General features: G+C 49.1%; 1 protein-coding gene and 1 long non-coding RNA gene across 4 annotated transcripts in view; one reads left to right on the top strand and one right to left on the bottom strand.

Moving 5' to 3' along the window:
- Nucleotides 1–21,917, top strand: part of LOC119459200 (cytochrome P450 2C23-like) — a 331,343-nt gene that overhangs the window by 118,002 nt on the left and 191,424 nt on the right. The gene's annotated exons all lie outside the window — the stretch shown is intronic.
- The window catches only part of LOC119457336 (uncharacterized), a 43,468-nt gene continuing 35,032 nt past the window's right edge, over nucleotides 13,482–21,917 (bottom strand). For all 3 annotated transcript variants that reach the window (XR_007468042.1, XR_007468041.1, XR_005193195.2), the window contains exons 2-3: nucleotides 21,285–21,537; nucleotides 13,482–13,603 (exon numbers count right to left, since the gene is read on the bottom strand). This is a non-coding gene — a long non-coding RNA (uncharacterized LOC119457336). The remainder of the gene's footprint in view (nucleotides 13,604–21,284; nucleotides 21,538–21,917) is intronic.

The raw sequence follows: 21,917 nt of genomic DNA, 5'->3' as shown, positions 1-21,917 counted from the left end.
GCTTTGTCTTTGCCCATAGCTTCAGCCAAGAATAGTACTACATCCAAATTACACAGTTTGTAGCTTTATCAATGGCACACTATGATGAGATGTTTGCTAAGACGCCTAGCCAGGAAAGGCTAGCACTGAGCGCGTGCTGGCAAGCGGTCGTGTGGTCTGCATGATCTCAGGTTTCGAGTGGTTTGAAGCTATCGGACTGCTCAAACAGTGCCCCTCCTATCTGATTCAAAACAATTACAAATTAGGGAGACCCGATGTCTCTAATGCCAATAAGCAGTATGGCTAAAGCTTCATTCTCATGAGTGCGCGGGTGCGGCCGAGCGTCAGCAGACAATTGTCAGGTTCTTCCGGAATTCCGGAATTGTCAAAATTCGAAACGCAGATTGTCCCTAATTTCAGTCTATTTAGTGAACTGTATCGCTAAGTATACACAGTAACTACACAAAGAAATGCACTGATCTACACACGCTTATAGATTTATGTCAGCTATCGGCTAAGAGCAGCGCACTATTAAAATCTGCCCGCTGACGTCACGGGCCAGCCGCCGGCAGCCCCAAAACGAATATGCGCAAGGCCAGTACTGAAAGTCTGTGTAAGAGAAAATGATGTTTTCTCTTTCTATTCGTTAGCCGCCCACGGTGCGCTCGAATGCAAAATTTGTCTTAAATGTTGGTAGCGACGTGTCCTATTCACGGATGTTATTTTTTCACCAAGTTTAACCCCTTTAAATGTAGCCAAAGCTGACGGCTTAAATGATTATTACCGTTATACAATCCAAATAATGGTAACACTTATGCAGATGAACTCCAAGAGTGCACATAATAGGTGCTGGCGATGTGAACAAACAAGGAGGTAATAATACACCTGATGTTTTGTTCAAAAAATGTTAGTTTCACCCGAAAGGCGAAGCATCAATTGCGATAGCAAATTATTAGAGAGCTATATGGAGTAAGGTTAATAGTTTTATCAGCTGTATAAGCTTGGACATGCAGCAGCACCAGCAACCCGCAGAACTGTTGTCGACGCCGTCGCCGTTTTGCCCGCGTTCGCACCGAACGCGCGCGGCGTTGGTGACTGTTCCCAGTGCCTCTGGGGATGGCTCGGAGGTTTTCGACGAGATCGGAATGGGACACTCGTCGAGAAGCGTCGAAAATCTTATCCACCTTCTCGCCTCCCAACGTTTTTATCTCGCCTCCCGCACTGCCTTTCGCGCGATGGGAGAAGTCGCGTTTGCTCTCTATATATGGTGATTGTAAAGGAGGAAAGAGACTTAATTCTGCAGCCCTTCAGGGAGCACGGCGCAGAACGCGCGTTTGCTCTCCGCGGTGCGTTCGCTCCCCGTGAAAGCGCACGTCCCTCGCGCCCTTTCACTGGTGGTGGTGGTGGTGAAAAACATTTATTTGCTGTATTTACAAGTGAGAGATAGGGACAGCCTTTAGGGCTTACCATTTACAAACTCTACGAGGAGTCCCTAGTCCGGGACCCCTGTGGCTTCCGCAGCGGCGCGTGCCCTGGCCACGAGGGCTCTCTGGCCCTCCAAGGTCGAGCAGCCGAGCAGGGCAGCCTCCCAGCTCTCTCGGGTAGGGGGGGAGGGGAGGGGATTGGCGGGACCGCCGGGTTTGAGGTACATGCCCACACCATGTGGAAAGGATCCGCGAACATCTAGATGATCACAGTGCGGGCATTTCCCGGAGAAGGCCGGATTGAAATGCTTAAGTATCGCCGGGCAGAATATTGTGTTGGTGTATAGACGTAAGAGCCAGCGTTCCTCCGCCTTAGTCAGGCCCGGTGCCGGTGGCCGAAATCGGAGCCTATTCGTTCTATTGCGATAGCAATTATATGGATGATGATAAGTGGTTCTTGAGGGAAAGGGAAAGGTTGGCGCTATCAGCTTTCTGCCGTAGGCGTCGCCGTCGCCGTAAGGTTCCGTATGACGTCAATGGAGATGAAATCGTCGCCGCGCACCGAACGCTGTATGTGCGAGTGAAAGTGTGTAAGGGACGCGCGCTTTCACGGGGAGTGAACGCACGGCGGAGAACAAACGCGCGTTCTGCGCCGTGCTCCCTTAAGGGCTGGAGAAGTAGGCGTCTCTTTCCTCCTTTACAGTCACCATATATATAGAGCAAACGCGCCTTCTTTCGACGAGCGAATGGCCTTGGGGGGGGGAGGGGAGGGAAGGGAGGCGACGTTTAGCTGCGGCACCAAGTGCCTATTTATATCAGAGGCTCCGGCAACAGTCACCAACGCCGCACGCCTTTTGTGCGAGCGCGGGCAAAACGGCGACGGCGTCGACAACAGTTCTGCGTGTTGCCGGTGCTCCTGCATGTCGAAGTTTATACATCTGATAAAGCTACTATCATTACTCCGTATAGCTCTCTACAAATTTGCTATCGCAATTGATGCTTCGCCTTTCAGGTGAAACTGCGACAACCTTTTTGTACATATCCGTGATGTCTCGAAAGGAAGTTACCGGATTAGGTTCTGGAACGTCAGGCGATAGAGGGCGAGGCGGGTCCCGGCAGCCTGGTTGCCAGCGTGCATCGGCAGCCTCGTTACCACCTAGCCCTGCGTGGGCCGGAGTGCAGATGACGACACGTGGATTTGGGCGGTCTAAATATTCGCAGAGCTTGAGGATACGAGCCGCCGCGAGCGGAACGCTGAACGGACGTGCCTCGCATGGGATCCGTACTTCTTGGCCCGTTTCACCGCAGCTCTGCACCCTTTCTTCACGAAATTTCACCAACGCATCCGTGAAGGGTGAGAGGATCCATTTGACACCTTCGGAGCCCGATTCCGTTCATTTTCGACCATTTCGAACCTTTCTTTGTAATCTGCCACGCCACCGACGAGCTATGCCTAGCGCGACACGCTCGACTCCGAGCGCCTGCGCCACGCGCAGCTGCGTTCCACGCCACACCTGCGGCCGACGCCGCCCGGTTTCGCCGCCTCCGTCGAAACCGTTCGCAGCCCTCCAAGCCGCCGAAATGGCATACCAAGTCGAAGGCGTCTCCATCACCCCTGCTGAGCTAGAAGCCGACTCACGATGGATCCGTGGCGTGAAAGCACACCGTGCAGCCGCGGCCCACCAGGCCATCGCCTCGACGCCGCCTGCCTCGCCCCCACCCAAGACCCCTACTCCACCGCCAGCCGCCACCCCCAGCACTACCACTCTCTGTCGTCACGCTCCCATCCCTCGCCTCCCAGCAGAGGACTTCAAAATCGTTTTCAGACGGGGAGGGGGGCTTGACCTCCGCACAACCACTAACGGAGCCCTGCTACAAATCCTCTGCACGCTTGCCACTGACCGCACCGCCGACCGTGTATGGATCAATCCGTACAACTCCCTTACTGTCAGCACCCCATCTGAGCCCCGCGCTCGTCTCTACCTTCGGGTATTGGAACTCCTGCTGGGTCCCACCTCTTACCCCCTGCCTGCCTACATGGCAGCACCCGACAACGCCCTCCGCGGCATCATATACAACGCCGTGGACTCCCAAACCCAGGACGAGATCGTCCAAGATCTACAATCCATGAATGTTAATTCCATGAATGTCAATCCATCGCCGCCCCTTAATCTCTACGCCATCGCCGACGCACGCCAGATGGGGCGCTTGAAATCCATCCTCATCACCTTCGTCGGCACTACAACACTCCCCAGTTTCATCGGCTTCAACTGCGGGATTTACCGCTGCCACCCATTCCGCCCGAAAGCAGAGGCCTGCACTATTTGCTGTGCTCCTGGCCACTGCGCGGACGTGTGCACGAAGCCCAAGTCCACCCTCAGTCACCGCTGCCGCCAGGCTCACAAGGCAGTCGAGCCCCCGACCTGCGTCCCCTGCTGCATCCAGTGCAAGGGAGCCCATGTCACGGGCTCGCGTCCGTGCAAGCTCCGGTTCGACCGGAACGGCGCATCGTCACCTCCGGCCACCGCTAAGCCTCAGGCTCCCCCACCAGCGCTCCTCAAGGCGCGCGGGGTTTCCGCGGCAAGCGGAGCACCCTGCAGCTCCACCTCCGGAACATCCCTCCCGACACTCTCCCCTCTGTGCTAGCACTCCAGGAACCCCTAGCTCCCGTGAAGTTGCGCGACTACACCACCTTTCATCCTTCTTCTGAGGCCCACTAAAACATTGCGACGCTGGTGCACCGTAACCTTGCTGCCATGCTGCTGCTGGACGTTTCAGACTGTACCCATCTCCTCCTCAAAATCCTTCCCCGCCGTCGCACTGAGGCAAGCCTCTTTGTTCTCATTGTGTACAGCCCTCCCAAAGCCTCTTCAGCCCCTCTACTACTCGTCCTCCGCAAAGCGCCACTCGCTCTTTCATCGACAACCAATATCTCTTCGTCCTTAATGACTTTGCTCGCCCCACCAGAATCGGTGTCCAACGAGACACCAATCCGGACCTTACCCTCACCAAAAATGTAGCCGATCCGACCTGGTCTAATACGGGAATCTCCCTCGGTAGCGATCACTACATCCTCCGCACCCCTTTCCCTCTACCCTCTCTTGCTCGCACTTCTACTCGTCTCACCCAGATAGTTGACTGGGACCGCTTCCGTTCCACTCGTCTTTCTACTTCCTCCTCTGCTCCTATCAGCGATGTCTCTGCCTGTACTGAGACCCTTTTGGCAGACGTCCATGCTGCCACATCCACACTCCCTGCAGCACCACACTCCACCACGGCAGACAGCCGTCTACTGCACCTTTGGGAGGACTATCACGCTGTCCACCGCCGGTGGGAGGCTCAGAAATACAATCGCCGTCTGCGCCTCCGTTTGGCCCGGCTCGCTTCGGACATGGAGGAGCACTGCTCCTCTGTTCTTTGACAACAGTGGGGCCAGACATGGGACCGCATGACTGGCAATCTGGGTCTCCGCGACACGTGGTGACTTCTCAAGGTGCTGCGAGACCCTACAGACACCAAAGCTTCCCAGCGCAAGGATATATCCCATCTCCTTCACTCCTCCCCACTCACCGATACTGACTTCTTGGCGGCCCTCCGGGACCGCTACCTCTGCACCAACCCCCCTACAACTCTTCCCGCCTACACCGGTTCCCCCAACCCTAACCTTGAAGCGGACATTTCCCTGGGAGATGTTCGTGCGGCGCTACTCGCGCTCCGCACCACCTCGGCCCCGGGGGGGGAGGGGGGGGGCGCATCACTAACAAGGCACTCAGAAACCTAGATACCCCCTCCCTCGAAACCCTTACTGACCTTCTCAATACGCATTGGCAGGCTGGTACTCTTCCTTCCTCCTGGACCCATGCACGTGTCTCTTTCATCCCCAAACCCGGTAAACCTATTGTCCTCGAGCACCTCCGCCCCACCTCTCTCACCTCCTGTCTCGGAAAGCTGTTCGAGCACGTCATCCTGTGTCGCCTACAGACCTATCTGGATCATCATGACCTATATGCGGACTCTATGTTCGGCTTTCGTCCCCAGTTATCCACCCAGGATGTCAGGCTTCAGCTTTCCGAGGGTGTCCTACACCCCTCCCACCACAAACGCGCTCGAGCTATCCTGGCGCTGGACTTTACCAAAGCATTCGACAATGTACACCACACCGCCATTTTGGACGCTCTCTCCTCCCTTCATGTCGGACCCCGTGTCCATGCTTACATGACCGCTTTTCTCGCCCACCGCACAGCCGAAATCTCGTACGGCCCACTTTCTTCTCCTTCTTTCTCCCTTGGCAACAAGGGTACTCCTCAAGGCTCTGTTTTGTCCCCTCTTCTATTTAACATCACCCTCTTCCCGCTGGCACGTGCACTACGCACTATCACAACTCTGTCTCATGCTTTCTATGCCGATGACATCACCCTATGGGTGACCACCAGCAATCTGGGCGTCATGAAGACCACTCTCCAGGCGGGCGTGGACGCGGTGGCGACTCACGCCCGGTCTGTCGGGTTGAGCTGCTCCCCGGCCAAATCGGAGCTTTTGCTCCTTCTGCCTCGGGGATGGCCCCCCTGTCGCCTTCCCCACTCACAGTCTACCTTGACGGCACACCCCTTCCCCTCGTCTCTACTCTCCGCATCCTCGGACTCTTCCTTCAGTCCAATTGCAAGCACACCACCCTCATCACTCGACTCACAAACACTGTACACCAGACCATCCACCTAATACGCCGCATTGCCAACCGTCACCACGGCATGCGCGAACACGACCTCCGCCGCCTAGTCCAGGCCTTCGTTCTCAGCCGCTTTATCTATTCTCTTCCGTATATTTTCCTTTCGCGCACCGAAGAAGACAAAGTCAACAGCCTCATTCGCCAGGCATATAAGTCGGCCCTGTCTCTTCCCACATCTACTTCAACGGCTCGGTCACTGTCGATGGGCTTCCACAACTCCCTTACAGAGGTATGAGGCCCATCACACGGCCCAGCTCCTCCGTCTCTCCCGCACTCGGCCTGGTCGCGCACTTCTCTCTACCCTTAAACTCTCCCCTCTTACCCCTCTTCCCACCTGACTGCCCATCCCTTCCCACGTCTACTCCCTGCTAACCGTTAATCCCCTCCCTAAGAATATGCACCCTGAACACCACCCGTCCCGTAGAGCAGCGCGAGCCTCCGTGTCTGGTGTCAGTACGAACGGAAACCCGCCGTCGCTTACGTGGATGCCGCCCCGTACCGCCACTACCCAGCTCATGCCCTTGCAGTCACTTACAACTCTTTCCGACCAACTCTTACTGCTTCAGTATACACTTCGACCTCGGTCGAAGCCGAAGAGGGAGCTATTGCCCTGGCCATCACGCAAACCTCCGCGGAATAGATTTTCAGTGATTCCAAGCCTGCAGTCTGCAACTACGCGGTTGGACGGGTGGCATCCCCGGCCTCCGGTATCTTGCGTTCCGACACTGTTCCCTTTCGCCCAATCCAAATCATCTGGGTACCCGCTCACGCGACCCATCCTGGCAACGAGACTGCCAATTCCATCGCTCGCGATTCGACTGACCGAGCAAGCCTGCCCTCGCCGGGAATGGATACGCGCGACGCGCTCCTCACGTACCACGATATCATCTTGGACTACCACCTATCTCGCCTCACCTTCCCCCCACCGCACAAATCTCTTTCCCAGCACCATTAACACTTGTCGCACCAGCTTCAGGCCCACACCTTTATTACTCCTGCACGTCTTGCCCTCTTCCACCCCGGGATGTACTCGCCGGCCTGCCCTTTATGTGACAGCTCCTGCACCAATTACGATCACATCTTATTCTCCAGTCCGGCGCACTTGCCCCCTCCCCCCCCCCCCCTTGGCACCTAACCAGTCCGCAGCAGTGGGAGGCTGCTTTGTCCAGCACCGAGCGGGATCTCCAACTCCGGCTGGTGACCTGGGCAGAGGACGTCGCGCCTAGGCACGGCCTGGACGCCACAGCCGGTAGCCTGAAGGCCGCCCACAACGCTGCTTTTTAATTTTCTTTACTTCCGGGCGTCTCAATAAAAGTTTTCCACCACCACTATCCTTTCACTGGCACATACAGCGTCCGGAGCGCGGCGACGATTTCATCGCGGTTGGCGTCATACGGGAGCTCACGGCGACGGCGACGGCAGAAATCCGCTTTGGAGTGCCTATATAATTTCTATCGCAATAATAAACATTTTTATTCCGGTAACAATTATATGGACGTTCGAGGTGAATACGCCAATGACACTGCCTCATCGTACTGTCCGCTACCGACAGCGCATACCGGATTAGAGAATAGACCGTTCTAGCATACCGCTTGTCACCTTACGTATAGGTTAAACGCAAGCATATTTGCGGGACATTCAGATGCGCGTCCCTTCCAGCCTTTGAACTTTTACCCGTGGGTACGCAAACGTAAGACAGACCTTGGAAGACAGGATATCCCACATTTGGGTGCCTCGTGCCAAACGTATCCAAGGCAAGACAAACAGTTAGCGTGTTTCGTGTTGTTTCTTAGCGAACGCGTCTCGTTAGGCGTACGGATGCCGGAATCGCCACATAGTTCTAGAAAGTGTACACGTTATGCGCTCATAATTAACGTTTCAGGTGAGTTTAGAGGAAGCGAAAACTCATCTCAATTGTTACTGGCAATCAACGAGAGGGAAAGCGTAGCCATCACGACAAAGCAGGCTCAAGTAGGAACCATGTTTGTAGCAAAGTTCTACAAGACTATATTTTAGTTTGAGTAAACATTTCGAACGTAAAACACACCATATAACGTAGGTTACCATAAACCACGTAAACCACATAAACGCTATTCTAAACTCTATTCTATAGACGCGGATTGTGTTCGACTTAAAAATGACGAAGCGAACTCCACGCACCTACAACACTCTCGCTCAATCAGTCAAGGCTTTGTATTTTAATGCGAAAGCGTCATGTGCCTCATTACGCGAAAATCCGTGGGCGCAACCGGAACCTAATACCGAAAATGGCCGACGCCGCCAAGAGTAAAAACAGGTCAGAAATTCTCGGATGGACGTCACATTTCTCAGGGAGGTTTGTGGAAACACAGTAAATCAATTGCTTCGAAAATAAAATTTGGTACATCTGGGCCTTAGTCGGAAGTAAACCCGGGCCTCCGGGTTGCGAGACGAGCACGTTCCCCCTGGCCGCAGCAGCGCCACGGTTCTGGCTTTCTTAAGGTATGCCCAGTGCGCGCGTGATTTCACCCGTCACGTCGTACCCATTTCGCGGAGAAAAGGTGTGATATTGTGCATGCCGCATTGGACACGTGACGGCGCAGACAACGGGGAGCAGGCCGCGCAAAATCACGAGTGTATAAAATGCCCGCTTTGATGACCTTCTGAGGTCTATACAAACGCTCTAATGCTTTCGCACTGCCCCACGCAAGCCGTCATAGCTGTCTCTGCCGAAGTTTTTTTTTCTGCCTTCCATCGGGTCTCAGGATCATTCCCAAACCCGAAGTATAGCGTTCCTCATGAGCTGTTGTGTGCATTCATTTGTCTGAGCAGAACGGGCAGTAAGCGTCACGCGAACCTTAACTAATATTTCATTGGGCGCGGATTAATGGACACGGTTTCCTGTCAGTCACATCTCAGGCACTAAAGAGATGCGACGCCTGCAACGCCAGTGGCAGCATTCAACGAGCCAGCCTGGTTAGGCGCCTGGTTGCTGCAATAGCGCTGTTTCTTCCACCCAGCCGCAGTTATATATATATATATATATATATATATATATATATATATATATATATATATATATCATAAGCGTAATATTAGCGTAGTGACGGTGTCTGTCATAGCCGCCATCTGTACATCCCGCATCACGCGTAAATCTTCTCATGTTGTTTGAGATGGAACATGGTTAGAAATACCCATTGTTTTTCACTAATGTGCTGACCCACTTAGCTGGACTATTTTTGAACACCTGTGAATTTCCCCTTCACCCCCAGATGCCTGACTTCGTCGGCAACTTACACAATTCCCAGAATAACGATGGGCCTTTATATTGTTACGGGCCGCCTCCTTGCATCAAGGAAGAAGACGACGATCGCCGGGGGACGCTGCGCGTGTTCAGCCATCTTGGCCATCTCTGCCAACCGTCCCTGTTTATAAATATTGACCCGCTTTTATCTATTTGACACGCCGTCAAACATTGGTGGGAGGTGCGGGGTATTCTCGCCAGACGACGGAGCTCCGAAGCGGTCGGCGCTGCGGTGCGACCATCATGGCACACCAACCAGAATCTGCTTCTTCGTCGTGGACCCCGATTGTGGTAGTCCATCCCGAGACTCTGGAACGTTCAACGGGACCCATGGTATCGACGTTGAGGAATGGCTTACGCTATACGAACGGATGAGCGATTCCAACCACTGGGACCTGGCAGTCATGCTGGCCAATGTGGTGTTTTATCTTAGTGGAATGGCGAAGTTGTAGTATGACCATCACGAGGCCGACTTTGGGAGCTGGGAAACATTCAAACAAAAGCTCCGTGACCTGTTCGGTAAGGCCTCCAGTCGAAAAATCGCTGCGAAGCATTAGCTGTCAACCCGCGCCCAGACGTCCACGGAATCGTACTTGTCGTACACACAGGATGTACTGGCGCTGTGCCGTAAAGCTGACAGTAACATGTCAGAGTCTGACAAGGCTGGCCACGTCCTGAAAGGGATAGCGGACGACGCATTCAATTTGCTGATGTGCAGAAATTGTGCTACCGTCGATGCCATGATCGAGGAGTGTCAGCGCTTCGCGCCGGCTAAGAGCCGCCGTATTGAACGACCATTCGCCCGGCTTCCCAACATCGCTGCAACGTCTTCGTGTGAAGAGCGGCCACAATGTAACCTTTCGCCGCCGTCGGCCGAATTGACGAGGATTGTCCGCCGCGAAATCGAGGCAATGGCTCCCGCTATCCTCTTTACCAGCTCTAACGCCGGCGACTCGAGCGCACCAATGGTTTCCCTCGTCCAAGCCATCGTGCGAAACGAACTCGCGAATCTCGGGGTTCACGCTGCTTGTGCCGTTGTCAGGCCTATACCCGCTTCCGGGGCCCCGACATCGTTCCCTCGGTATCCACGGTTCCCTCCACGGTTCCCTCCACGATCTCGGAACCCTGCTGATTGGCCAACTGAAGACGATCGGAATATCTGCTTTAACTGCCGGCGTGTCGGGCACGTTGCTCGCTACTGTAACCGCTGGTCGTTCCCGCAACGTACTCCATCCTTTGACCATGCTCGCCGCCTTGATCGTAGCCCTTTTGAGCCACCATCTGCGGCACACCCTTACAATTCTGACGCTGCCATGACATGGTCCAGCCGCTCGCCGTCACCTAGAGGTCACCAGTCGCGTTCGCAACCGTACCGCCATCCGTCTTCCCGTTCCCCGTCACCTCGCCGCGCCCCGTCGCCGAGCAACCGTGGCTCCTTCACTCCGGAAAACTAAACGATGCAGCGCCCGGAGGTGACGCTGCATCGACGAATCTGCCCCCAAACCCTCTAGTTACTCTGCCGACTCGACGCTGTGTCTTGGACGTTGACGTTGATGGCGTGACGATTTCTGGAATTGTCGACACCGGGGCTTCTATTTCTGTCATGAGCTGTGGTCTTCGCCGTCGCCTAAAGAAGGTGGTCACACCTGCTGTTTCCCACGTTGTAAGCGTGGCCGATGGAGGAACTCCCACCATCCTTGGCATGTGCACCGCCCGCATCACCATCGCCAGTCACCCAACTTATGTTTTATTTGCCGTTCTTGAGCAATGTCTGTACGACGTTATACTTGGTCTGGACTTTGGTCTGGAAACAACTCATTCTGCTTTAATTTACTGTGCAACTGGCCTCTTGCAGCTCGAACTACTTCTCCTGGCCGATGCCCAAACCACGCCTTCGGCCCGTCTCTGCTCTCTCGACTATGTGCGCATGCCCCCGCAAGCCGCCATGTATATCGCCATGGTCTCGAACCCTCCTGTCGCTGATGGCCATTACGTGCTATCCCCAGTAACAGACGTTCTGCTCGCCAAGAATGTCGCCGTACGTAACACTCTCGTGACTGTCACCGGCAACCGCAACTGATTCCGGCAGGCATGTCACTCGCCGCCATCACTGCTGCCAAGACTGCGAAATTTGCGCGTTACATTTATCACATCGCTGACAACAACTGGGTCGCCGTGAAACGACGTTCTCTGCAATGTGACGTTGTGGGATCGTTTCTCGACGATTCCATGGCTTGTGATCTCGGCTCTCACAAGACATACAATAGAATGCGAAGTCGCTGGTCCTGGAGTCTCTGATCAGCCATTGCCAAGTATGTCGCTTCTGGCGCGCCTTGCCAATGACAGAAACGTCACGCCTGCACCCACGAGGCCACGGCAACCTCTCCCTTGTCCCGCTTCGTCCTTCCATGCCGTTGGAATTGACTTGTGCGGATCCCTTCATTTCTCTTCTTATGGTAATCTTTGCATTGTGAAGGCAATGGGCTTATGTTTGCTTATGTCCAGCACACCGACATCTACTACATACCACGCATACTCAGTCACCCTCGCGGTATAGTTCCAGTATTTGAATACGCGCGGAGTGGTGTTGGAAACATGTGATAAGCACTGCACCTGCGTTGCCCATCGGTCTTACTGAATATTTTGCACTATTTCACAATATAGAGCTTTCCTTACAGAGTTGTGGGTTCCATCACCCGCACAGCCATAAATTACGCCACGAGGCTTTCCGGTTGTACGTACCTGGTGCCGTATAGATTTGAACTGATTGACTCCACATACGTATTACTGATAGTCCAAGCAATAATCTACCCTAAAGTTCATCACAAGTTCGGATCATGAGATTGTTGGATAGTTTGTTCAGTCGAATAGTCGTATGCTTACGGACTTCCATGTCAACCGCCATGGCCTGAATCACGGGGCACACCTCACGCTGATCAAGCTCCGACGCGCTCCTGCGTTTAGTCGCGTGTAGGCTGAAGACGAGTTCTTCAAGCTTTTTATTCTCTACAATTCTGCTTGTCACTTCAATCGTTGCTTGACGCTTTTTGCGGCTGACGACTCGTTCCCAGACGCGTTCAGATTCCTCATTCGGTAGTGCTTGTCGGTGCTCCCATGCCACTGGAAGTGTTACTTGACATGAGAGATCGTCGACTAACGCTTCCTGTCAGGAATTCTCTTGGCGTTTCCTTTTAGTTTGAAAGCTATGATGTAGCGTGTTTTCAACTTTTTTTGTAGTCCTGTAGCCGCCAGTTAACGAGGTCGCTTGGGAAGGCGCCGAGATGGTCGGCGCATTTCATCGAACAGGGGCGCCTTCATCGTCCAGGCGCTGCACGTTTGTCGCGGCGACTGCCGCCAAGTTTGATGCCACGTCCGCTTTCCATGTTTCTATGTACCATCTTTTCATTGTTATAAACTTCGTTCATGATCGCTTGAACTTCTCTGCAGTCGAAATCCGCCTGTTTTGAACCCGGGCCGTGTCCTAGGGGCTTTGGCTAAGCCCGGGTTCACATCTGAGTGCCGTCCGACGCAAAGCCTATAGCAAAGTAACGCGGTGTGACCGTAAAATTTATTGAAATTTTAAACACTGTATTTAAATTAGCAAGGTTTCAACCTTTAAAGTACACCGAGTCGCCGAATCATCCGGTGGTGTTTATGCGTCGGCAACCATGTCATGCCCCGTGGAAAAATTCTCTGCTACAAAAGCAGAATGCAGACCCGTCCACCCTCTACAGAGGCTCCCTAGAAGTACTCTGAGTATATACAGTCCCAATATGCGCACCGATGCTAAAGGTAGGGAAGTATAAAAATGTAGGCGCTTCCCGTGGGCATACTCAGTCCAAGAATGTGAGCTAATATCAAATGTAGTGTCGGAAATTTTAAGCAGTCCGACGTGCCACCTTCTATGCTGACGTGAGAGATGGCGCGAAAAAGTGCCGCGTACCGTGACACTGCCCCATTCACACCCCAATTCACTCAGGAACACATCGAGTTTAACAATTTCTACTGCAAGTTGAATCAGCTTTCAGCCTTTATAGCTATTTTGCCTCGTCGGCAATGTACTTGCCTGAGTAGTAGTCCCTTCCCTTGATGACTGACTCTGAACGTTGAAGGACTTCGTTCTTGTTTATATATTTTCTTATGCTCTCTGTGTCGTTCATAAAAACCACCTCTATATAGTCAAGTCTGCATCTGCACAAAAAAAACACACATTGAAAACATGAAATTGCGGTCGCACTTCTTACACTCATATATGCATTTATGTGGATTTTGCCTTGCATAACTTGAAACAAAAAACGAAAGTAATTCATACTGGCCACTATACGTATGTTAGTTTGCAAGACCATAGGTAACATGCATTTTTTGTGTATTTGTGGCGCACCTTCATATGTGCCCGGGACTGTGCTCTATTTATTCTCTCGCTTCATCCTATATACCCCCTTCCTTTCTGTCTCCCATCCTTCTATTTCTCTCTCTATCACCCGCATCTATTTCCACTCTCCCTAATTCAGCGTGTGTAAAAATATGCAATTGTCTCCATGGTGCAGCTGTACACAGTGCTGTTCCTCTGACTTGGGGGACACAACGGTCCTGTGGTGTGCATCACACTTCAGATAGCGCGAGCGCAGGCACTCCACATATGCATTTCCTTTCCTCAGAGCGCTTCAAAGCCAGAAACGTTATCATGGCTTGGTTCGCCTCATCAGGGCGTACATAAATTACTACGTACATTACGTTGAGAGCACATATTGGCCACATTTTAGGGAAACAGTCGAACTTTCTTGCTTGTGCGCCAGAACGATAACGGCAAGCATCATTCCTCAGCGTCTTCAACACGCATCAGGCCTCCCTGTCGTCGGGACCTTTAATTTTCTGTTTTGGAGTGTCTACTGCAACCTAAAGGGCACTTTTTTTCCCAGGATTTAAGAAAGAAGGCTGTCCCGGAACTCTGGAATTTCGCATGCTTGCTACTTCGACCAAGTTGATATATAGAGGGTTTCATATACCGCGTAACATATACAGTGACATATTATCATCATTATCACCTTATTTTTATGTCCACTGCAGGACGAAGGCCTCTCCCTTCGATCTACAAATCTGTTTGGCGCTAGCTGATTCCAATTTCCACCTGCAGATTTCCTAATTTCTTCACCCCACCTTGTTTTCTGCCCAGCTCCCTTTCTTTCTCCTAATGTCAACTAGAATATCGGCTATCCCCGTATTTTCTCTGATCCACACCGCTCTTTTCCTGTCTCTTAACGTTACGTCTAACATTTTTCGTCCCATCGCTATTTATGCGGTCCTGAACTTTTTCTCGAGCTTTTTCGTTAACCTCCAAGTTTCTACCCCATATGTTAGCACCGGTAAAGTGCAATGATTGTACACTTTCTTTTCAACAGCAGTGGTAAGCTCCCAGTCATAATTTGGTAATACCTGCCGTATGCACTCCAACCCATTTTTATTCTTTTGCATATTTCCTTCTCATGATCAGGATCCCCTGCGCAGACTATAGAGGCTTACTGGCGATCCTGAATTATTGTTCTCTTGCAAAGGTATTGAACATTATCTTTGTCTTCTGCACATTTATCTTCAGCCCCACTCTTACACCTTCTCGGTTAAGGTGATCTATCATTTGCTGTAATTCGTCAATGTTGTTCCTGAATAGGACAATGTCATCTGCAAACCGAAGGTTGCTGAGGTATTCACCTTTAATCCTCACTCCTAAGCCTTCCCAGTCTAAGAGCTTGAATACTTCTTCTAAGCATGCAGTGAATAGCATTGGAGAGATTGTTTCTCCATGCGTGACTTCGTTCCTAATAGGTAACTTCTTACTTTATCTATGAAATACTTGTATATATTTGCCAAGATATACACGTATGCCTCCTGTACTCCTTTGTTACGCAATGTCTCTGTGACTGTTTGTATCTCTACTAAATCAAATTATTTTTCATAGTCTATGAAAGAGTTATAGAGAGTTTGATTGTACTCCGCAGATTTCTCGATGACCTGACTGATGACATGGATGTGATCAATCATGGAATATTCCATCCTGAAGCCAGCCTGTTTCTTTGATTAACTGAAGGCAAGTGTTGCCCTGATTCTATTTCAAATTACCTTCGTGAATAATTTATACCAAATGGAAAGCAAATTATTTTGCCGATAAGTCTTCAATTCTTTAACGTTTCTATTCTTATGAACTATGTAGGCACTCTTCCAGCTCTCTGCTGGACTTGAAGTCGTGAGACATTGTATATGAAGGGCAGCAAGTTTGTTAAGCATTATATTTCCTCCACCTTTGATAAAATCTACTGTTATTCCATTTTCTCCAGCAGCTTTACCGCGGGTGATGTCTTGCAATGCCCTTATAACGTCATTGTTAGTTATAGAAGGAGGCTCTGTATCCTGCTCATCACTACCTTGAATGAAGGTTGCCTGATTGGTCTGGGTACTATACAGGTCAGTATATAATTGACCAGTAGAGAATTGGTGCATGTATACGTTCAGTGACATATACATGCACCAAACTTTAAAACTGTTGTCACGTAGTACTCTATTTATACTCTACATTATTTTGTCAAAATGTAATTGAATGCAATGCACTCTTCTTTAGAGCAAAGCGAGAACGTGTTGCTGTGACACAACGTGGCGCAGTACGCATTTCAAGAAACCATAACTGAAAGATATCGTTTCGCTGAAGTCACAATGTCGAAATTGCTATACCAAATACTGTCAGGCTTTAGGCATTTAGGGCGACACTACAAAAAGTACATCAGCTGAAACAATATTTTACTGGTAAGGATTGATCCACACCAGAATCGGACAAGCCTAATCCCAAGACTTGTATAAACGTGTCACTTCTTTTACATAGGAGAAGGAAATAAACGAGAGGAGGAATGATCGCATAATGCGCAAAGCAGACTTTATACTAATATCTTTTACTAATAGCACAAGTCGGCGTCAAAGAGGTTCATTCAAGAGCTGCACATACCCAGTGTCACATATGCTAAAGACCAAAGTTGATGGTAAAACGGATAGAGAAAGGGAATGTAGATACATATACCGGAAAGTTCTTGAGGTATAGGAATGGTGCTCGCAATATTACTTTTAAATTATTTTATTTCACCACGCCTTGTTTTAAATTGACACATTCATTCTAGGGGACTTGCTAAGAATGGTAGCATACCCTTATCAGATTCACCGTGCCAAAATTGCCTGTTCGGGCACATGTCCAGTGACGCGTGCTCTCTGCTCCGCAAGAGATCAGCCAGTGCCTACCTTGTGGCCCGAGCTATTAAAACACTTGAGTCACTATCGCTAAAAGAGGCTACATACATATCTTGAACTGGGGAACTTTCCAAAGAGGACAACTTGCAATGAAAGGGAAATTGAAAACGTACCCCTACTCCCTTTCACATTTCGTTCAAGATGGAATGCCGGGAAAACAAAGAAAATATGCGGTAATGAAGAGTGCTGGCGTCCAGTCAACCGATGAACATGCCAGACGGATATTGTTTGATGGCCGAACTTTCAGACGTAACATCTTCGAGAAATCAGCAGTGATATTTGTAAAACAGACTGCGACGCCGGTGTTCGTCGCATCTAGGGGCCCTGCGGAAGTCTGCCAACTATTTATATACGCATAATCCTTACTTGTAGAGCAGACGATGGAGCTTTTGTCGGTTCGAGAATGCACAACAAAAATGCGGCAGGCATGCCATTTTGCAAGACTGGCAAGACGGGCATTGTGCAATGTGGTTACAAAGCCGAAGAGGAGAAATACATGGCAAGATGGCGCCCGCCTTTTCAGTCAAATTTATCCTGTCGAAACACTTGTGAAGTAACCTGACGGAGTGAGCGTAATTCACACTATTTTGGCACTGACAACTTACTGAAATTGATCACCTGCATTACGTAAAACCACTAGGGGTGGGCGAATGTTCAAAGCTTCGAGCACAAATCTAATATTACACTCAAAATATTGGGATTCGTATTCGAAAATTTAGTATTTGCTGCTTTCAAACATTCACACTAACGAGATATTTTGTAAAAATGAACTGTTAAACTATGCTTACTTTCATCAGTCAGGTAAACAAAGTATGGCAAGTTACTACAAGCGAAACAACGCCAGAAGTTTTAGAAACAATGCAGACTGCGAAGGCGTTTATTGCAAGCTTTGTTTTCGGTTTCGCAGCTGAACACTATACATAAAAATCTGTGATTTTTTGTAGTTGTTTGCTATTTAGTATTCAAAACAGTCTCGCCATATTGCACCTTTATTTTTATTTTTTTTTTGCTTTACAACCAGTAATCTTTTTCTTCTAACAGGCCCTTTTACACGTTTCTACAGCAGACAAGTCTATGAGCAGCTTTTATTTTTTCACAACTTCTAATTATTTTTCGGCAACTATTTACTTCTAGTACCCGCCGTGGTTCCTTAGTCGATACTACGTTGAGCTGCTGAGCACGAGGTTTCGGGCTTAAATCCGGGCAGCGGCGGCATCATTTCGATGAGGGCGAAATGCGGAAACTCCTTTGTACTGTGCTTTGGGTGCGCGTTAAAGAATTCCAGGTAGTAAAAGTGAATCCCCCACTACGGCGTACCTCATAATCAGATTGTAGTTTTGACAAGCGAAATCGCGGAAGTTATTTTATTATTCTTTTAGAGTTTTTGGAGAGCTATTCATACACCAGCCTTTCATTTTTAGAAAGCTTGTTCGCCTACAGGCTCTAAAGATGCTAAGATGCTATTACGGCAGCTTGTTTAGATTGACAATTAGTACTCTTGTGTTTAGAACTCATCGTAATACTCCCAGATAGTTAACTGTGTTTCCACTAGTCAGTACTTGTATGGTGCCTAATTATATGGAAATTAAGATCCCTGCCTTAAGGAAATGCGTCAACATCTGATTATTTGATATTGAATTCGATATTTCATATTCGCTATTCGTATTTTAGTCACGCTCGAAAAATTACATATTCCCCCACTTCTATAAATAATACAAAAAAATCTTTGATATATACAAAAGGAGTGTAACTGTCATTTTCTTTTCCTTTTTTATATTACTTTGCTTTCAATTTAAACGTTTGTGAATATCAATTTTTTCGAATATGAACGGAATATGAAAACTAAGTATTGACTATCGAATCCACTGTTGAATAGTAAAATGCTTGCACATGTACGTATATGCAGCAGGGATATTTATCTCTGTATAATTAGGTCACACGCCTATAATGACTATCCTAATAAAGACGGCCTTCATGGCTAATCTTAGTAGAAAGAATAGGTCTTCGCCAGAAGATCACCAATTGTTAATAAAAACCGCACAAATATCCTGTCCAAATGCTCAGGCACTGCTTGCACACAAAATTTCGGAGAACTGATGGCTGCTGTATAAAATGAAGCTTTACAAAAAATGCTTATTAAATGGCTGTCAAAAAATGATCAGAAGTTGTAGGGAAGAAAGCTGCTGAAGGATTGGTGTGTTATAAACGCGTCTGAAAGGGCCAGTTGCTTGAAAAACATGAGTAGTCTCAGCGTAGACGTTAAATATGCTACATAACCAGACTTTCAAAGCACTAAACGGTTGACAACTACTAGCAAAGTCACAGGTTGTCATGTAGCTTCTCGCGGCGAAACCGAAATCATAAATTGTATTCTCCATTTTGGTTCTGCGTTCCTTCAAAAACAGTTGTTTTTTACCGCCTCATAATTTGCGCTACTATGTTTAACACATTGACAGCAGTAACATTACTCTTAGGTGATTGTTTCAAAATGTTTTGTTAGTTTCAAATATTGCAATGTAATGAGTAGTTTTTAGAAAAAGGCTACGAACAAGTGAGCATTAGGTGATTTATATTCGAACCTTTATTCGCCCACCCTTACTCAACAGGCATTCATTACGAGAGAGAGAGAGAGAGAAAATAAGATGTAAGGAAGTTGGTGAAGGGGCACACTTCATATGGTACTGCAGGCGCTTCAATATCGAGCGACACTCTAAGAGGAGCTGCCCGAAAGTTCCGGGAACTTAAATAGCGCGGGCAAACTGAGTGTAGTACACATTTCCACCGCTAGATGTGGCTAGCTGTATACATGCGGATCAGTATGGCGAACGACTTGCATCTAAGAAGAAGCATTGTTTTGCGAGGTGTTCTTTTGCGACGCAATGTTTCACTGATTTGGCGCATTTCTTAGCAACCGATATGGCAGACTCGAAGGAGCAAAGGCTTTGCATGGAGTTTTGTTTTCAACTTGGCAAAACTGCGGCAGAAACTCATCGTATGCTAGAGGACGCTTTTGGAGTCGACGCCATGAGCCGATGTAGGACGTTTTTATGGCATGTACGATTCAAACAGGCTCGAATGTGTGTTGACGACGATGAACGTTCTGGACGCCCGTCAACGAGCACAACCCTAGAAACGGTAGCGGAAGTTCATAAGACTATCCTTGAAAATCGCAGGCTAACTATAATGGATGTATGCGACATTGTAGGACAATCGTACGGCACAGTTCAGCAAATTTTGTCAGATATTTTCAACACGAGGCGCATTTCTGCAAAATTCGTGCCAAGACTGCTCAGTGATGAACAGAAGCTGCACTGTGTTTCTGTCTGTATGGAACTGAAGCAAGAAGTCGGAGACAATCCCACATTGCTCTCCGGTGTAATAACTGGGGATGAGACATGGGTTTATGGCTAGGATCCTGAAACCAAACAGCAGTCGTCGCAATGGAAGTCGCCTAATTCCCCGCGGCCGAAAGAGGCGCGTCAAGTTCGTGGCAATGTGGAGTTCATGCTCATTGTTTTTTTTACCTAAATGGAATTGTCCACAAGGAATTCGTACGTCCTGGCCAAACGATGAACAGTGAGTTTTACTGTGACATTTTGAGCCGCTTAAGAGAGAGCATTCGTCGCAAACGTCCGGAGAGGTGGAAGAACAACTGGCTACTTCATCACGACAACGTGCCCACTCACACATCCCTCGTTCGACAGTTATGACTTCCAAACAAATCACAGTACTTCCGCACCCACCCTATTCACCTGACCTCGCCCGTTGTGACTTTTTCTTGTTCCTAAAGTTGAAGTTGAGGCTGAAAGGACGTCCATTTCACATTGTTGAAGAGATCCTGTTGGAATCGCAGGTGGTCCTCAACACACTGTCACCTGGAGAGTTCCACGAATGTATGGAATCGTGGCAGAAACGCTGGGATCGCTGTATACATGTTCAAGGGGACTACTTTGAATAAGACAAGGCTAATTAGGCGTTATTGTAAACATATTTTTACGACTTCATTCCCGGAGATTTTGGGTAGCACCTCGTACTTTACAACCGCCGAAGAAGGGAATTCCCAAAGGCGTGTGTATCAGATTACATTCCTTGAGTAAGGAGATTTCACGCCTTCTGCTCGCTTATGTGCGCAACACAGAACTCGTAGGTACGTAGTAACAAATTTCTGAACAGCAAAAGACACGAGCACGCGGAGCAATTGCTCGCCAAGACTGGCAAGCCAACACCATAACCGCCGTAACTAACCAACCAAGCAACCAACCAACTAGAAAATACAAAATTATAGGCAGAGAGGTTAACCACATCGACCCTCCGGTTGGCTGCTGTGCTCTAGGGGATGGGGAGCGTAGTAAAAAACAAAACATTCGAAGAAATTAGCACTAGTCAATCGAGAAAGAACATCACATTGCTCTTTAGTTGCCAAATCATGCATTACAAGGACGCCTCACACACCTGTTACCTACACATGCGCTCTATTGACGAGGTCCTCGTCTAACCAAAATCAAAAAGAAAAAAGGAAGCATAGCGCTCTAGAAAGCTTTTTGTCGACAGAGCCCCACCCCGTCAGTCCGCACTCGTTACTACTTACCTGAAAACCGGGCCGTAAGTTTTCGACCACTCAATTGCTTTGGTGTAGTGGAAGGTCTTGCTATTCAGCTCTACGTGCCCGCGAATAGACCGTGCTGGTGGCATGGGTGGCAGTCTCTTTCCGGCCGGAAGACGATATGTTCGCATCCACCTCTTCGCAATCAGCCACAGTGACGTCAAGGCTACGCAGAGTATCAAAATCACTACGCCTATCATAATGTCCCGTCTTCCGGCGATTTCCTAAGAATATAATCCTGAAAATAGAACAGCATTGCTGAATACATACTTTGTGCCCACACAGAAAGCGCGATATTGAAATTTGCGCAGTTGTCTGCAAAAAATTGAAATAATTTGATGAAATTTTGACAACTACAGAGGCCAGGCTGTAAATGTTTCTGAATACGTAACTGTTGAGATTAACAGGATAACCTTTGGCAGTACTGTCCATTCAATTGTTTGTAAATGTCATTAGAATTATCGGCTGACTTCTGTTTACGAGTAAATGAGGATGGGAAATAGGTCCGTTAGCGGTTTCTCTTTTTTTTTTGTCAGGAAGTGAGAGGGGAGTTCTCGATACAGAGTGTATGTCTATCTGTTTAATAGGTGATTCTGTGGAAAAGGTCAAGAATAGGAT

The sequence above is a fragment of the Dermacentor silvarum genome, chromosome 7, assembly GCF_013339745.2.
Source record: "Dermacentor silvarum isolate Dsil-2018 chromosome 7, BIME_Dsil_1.4, whole genome shotgun sequence".
Lineage (NCBI taxonomy): Eukaryota > Metazoa > Arthropoda > Arachnida > Ixodida > Ixodidae > Dermacentor > Dermacentor silvarum.
The sequence above is the reverse complement of the archived record's forward strand: the minus strand, read 5'-3'. Positions and strand labels throughout refer to the sequence as shown.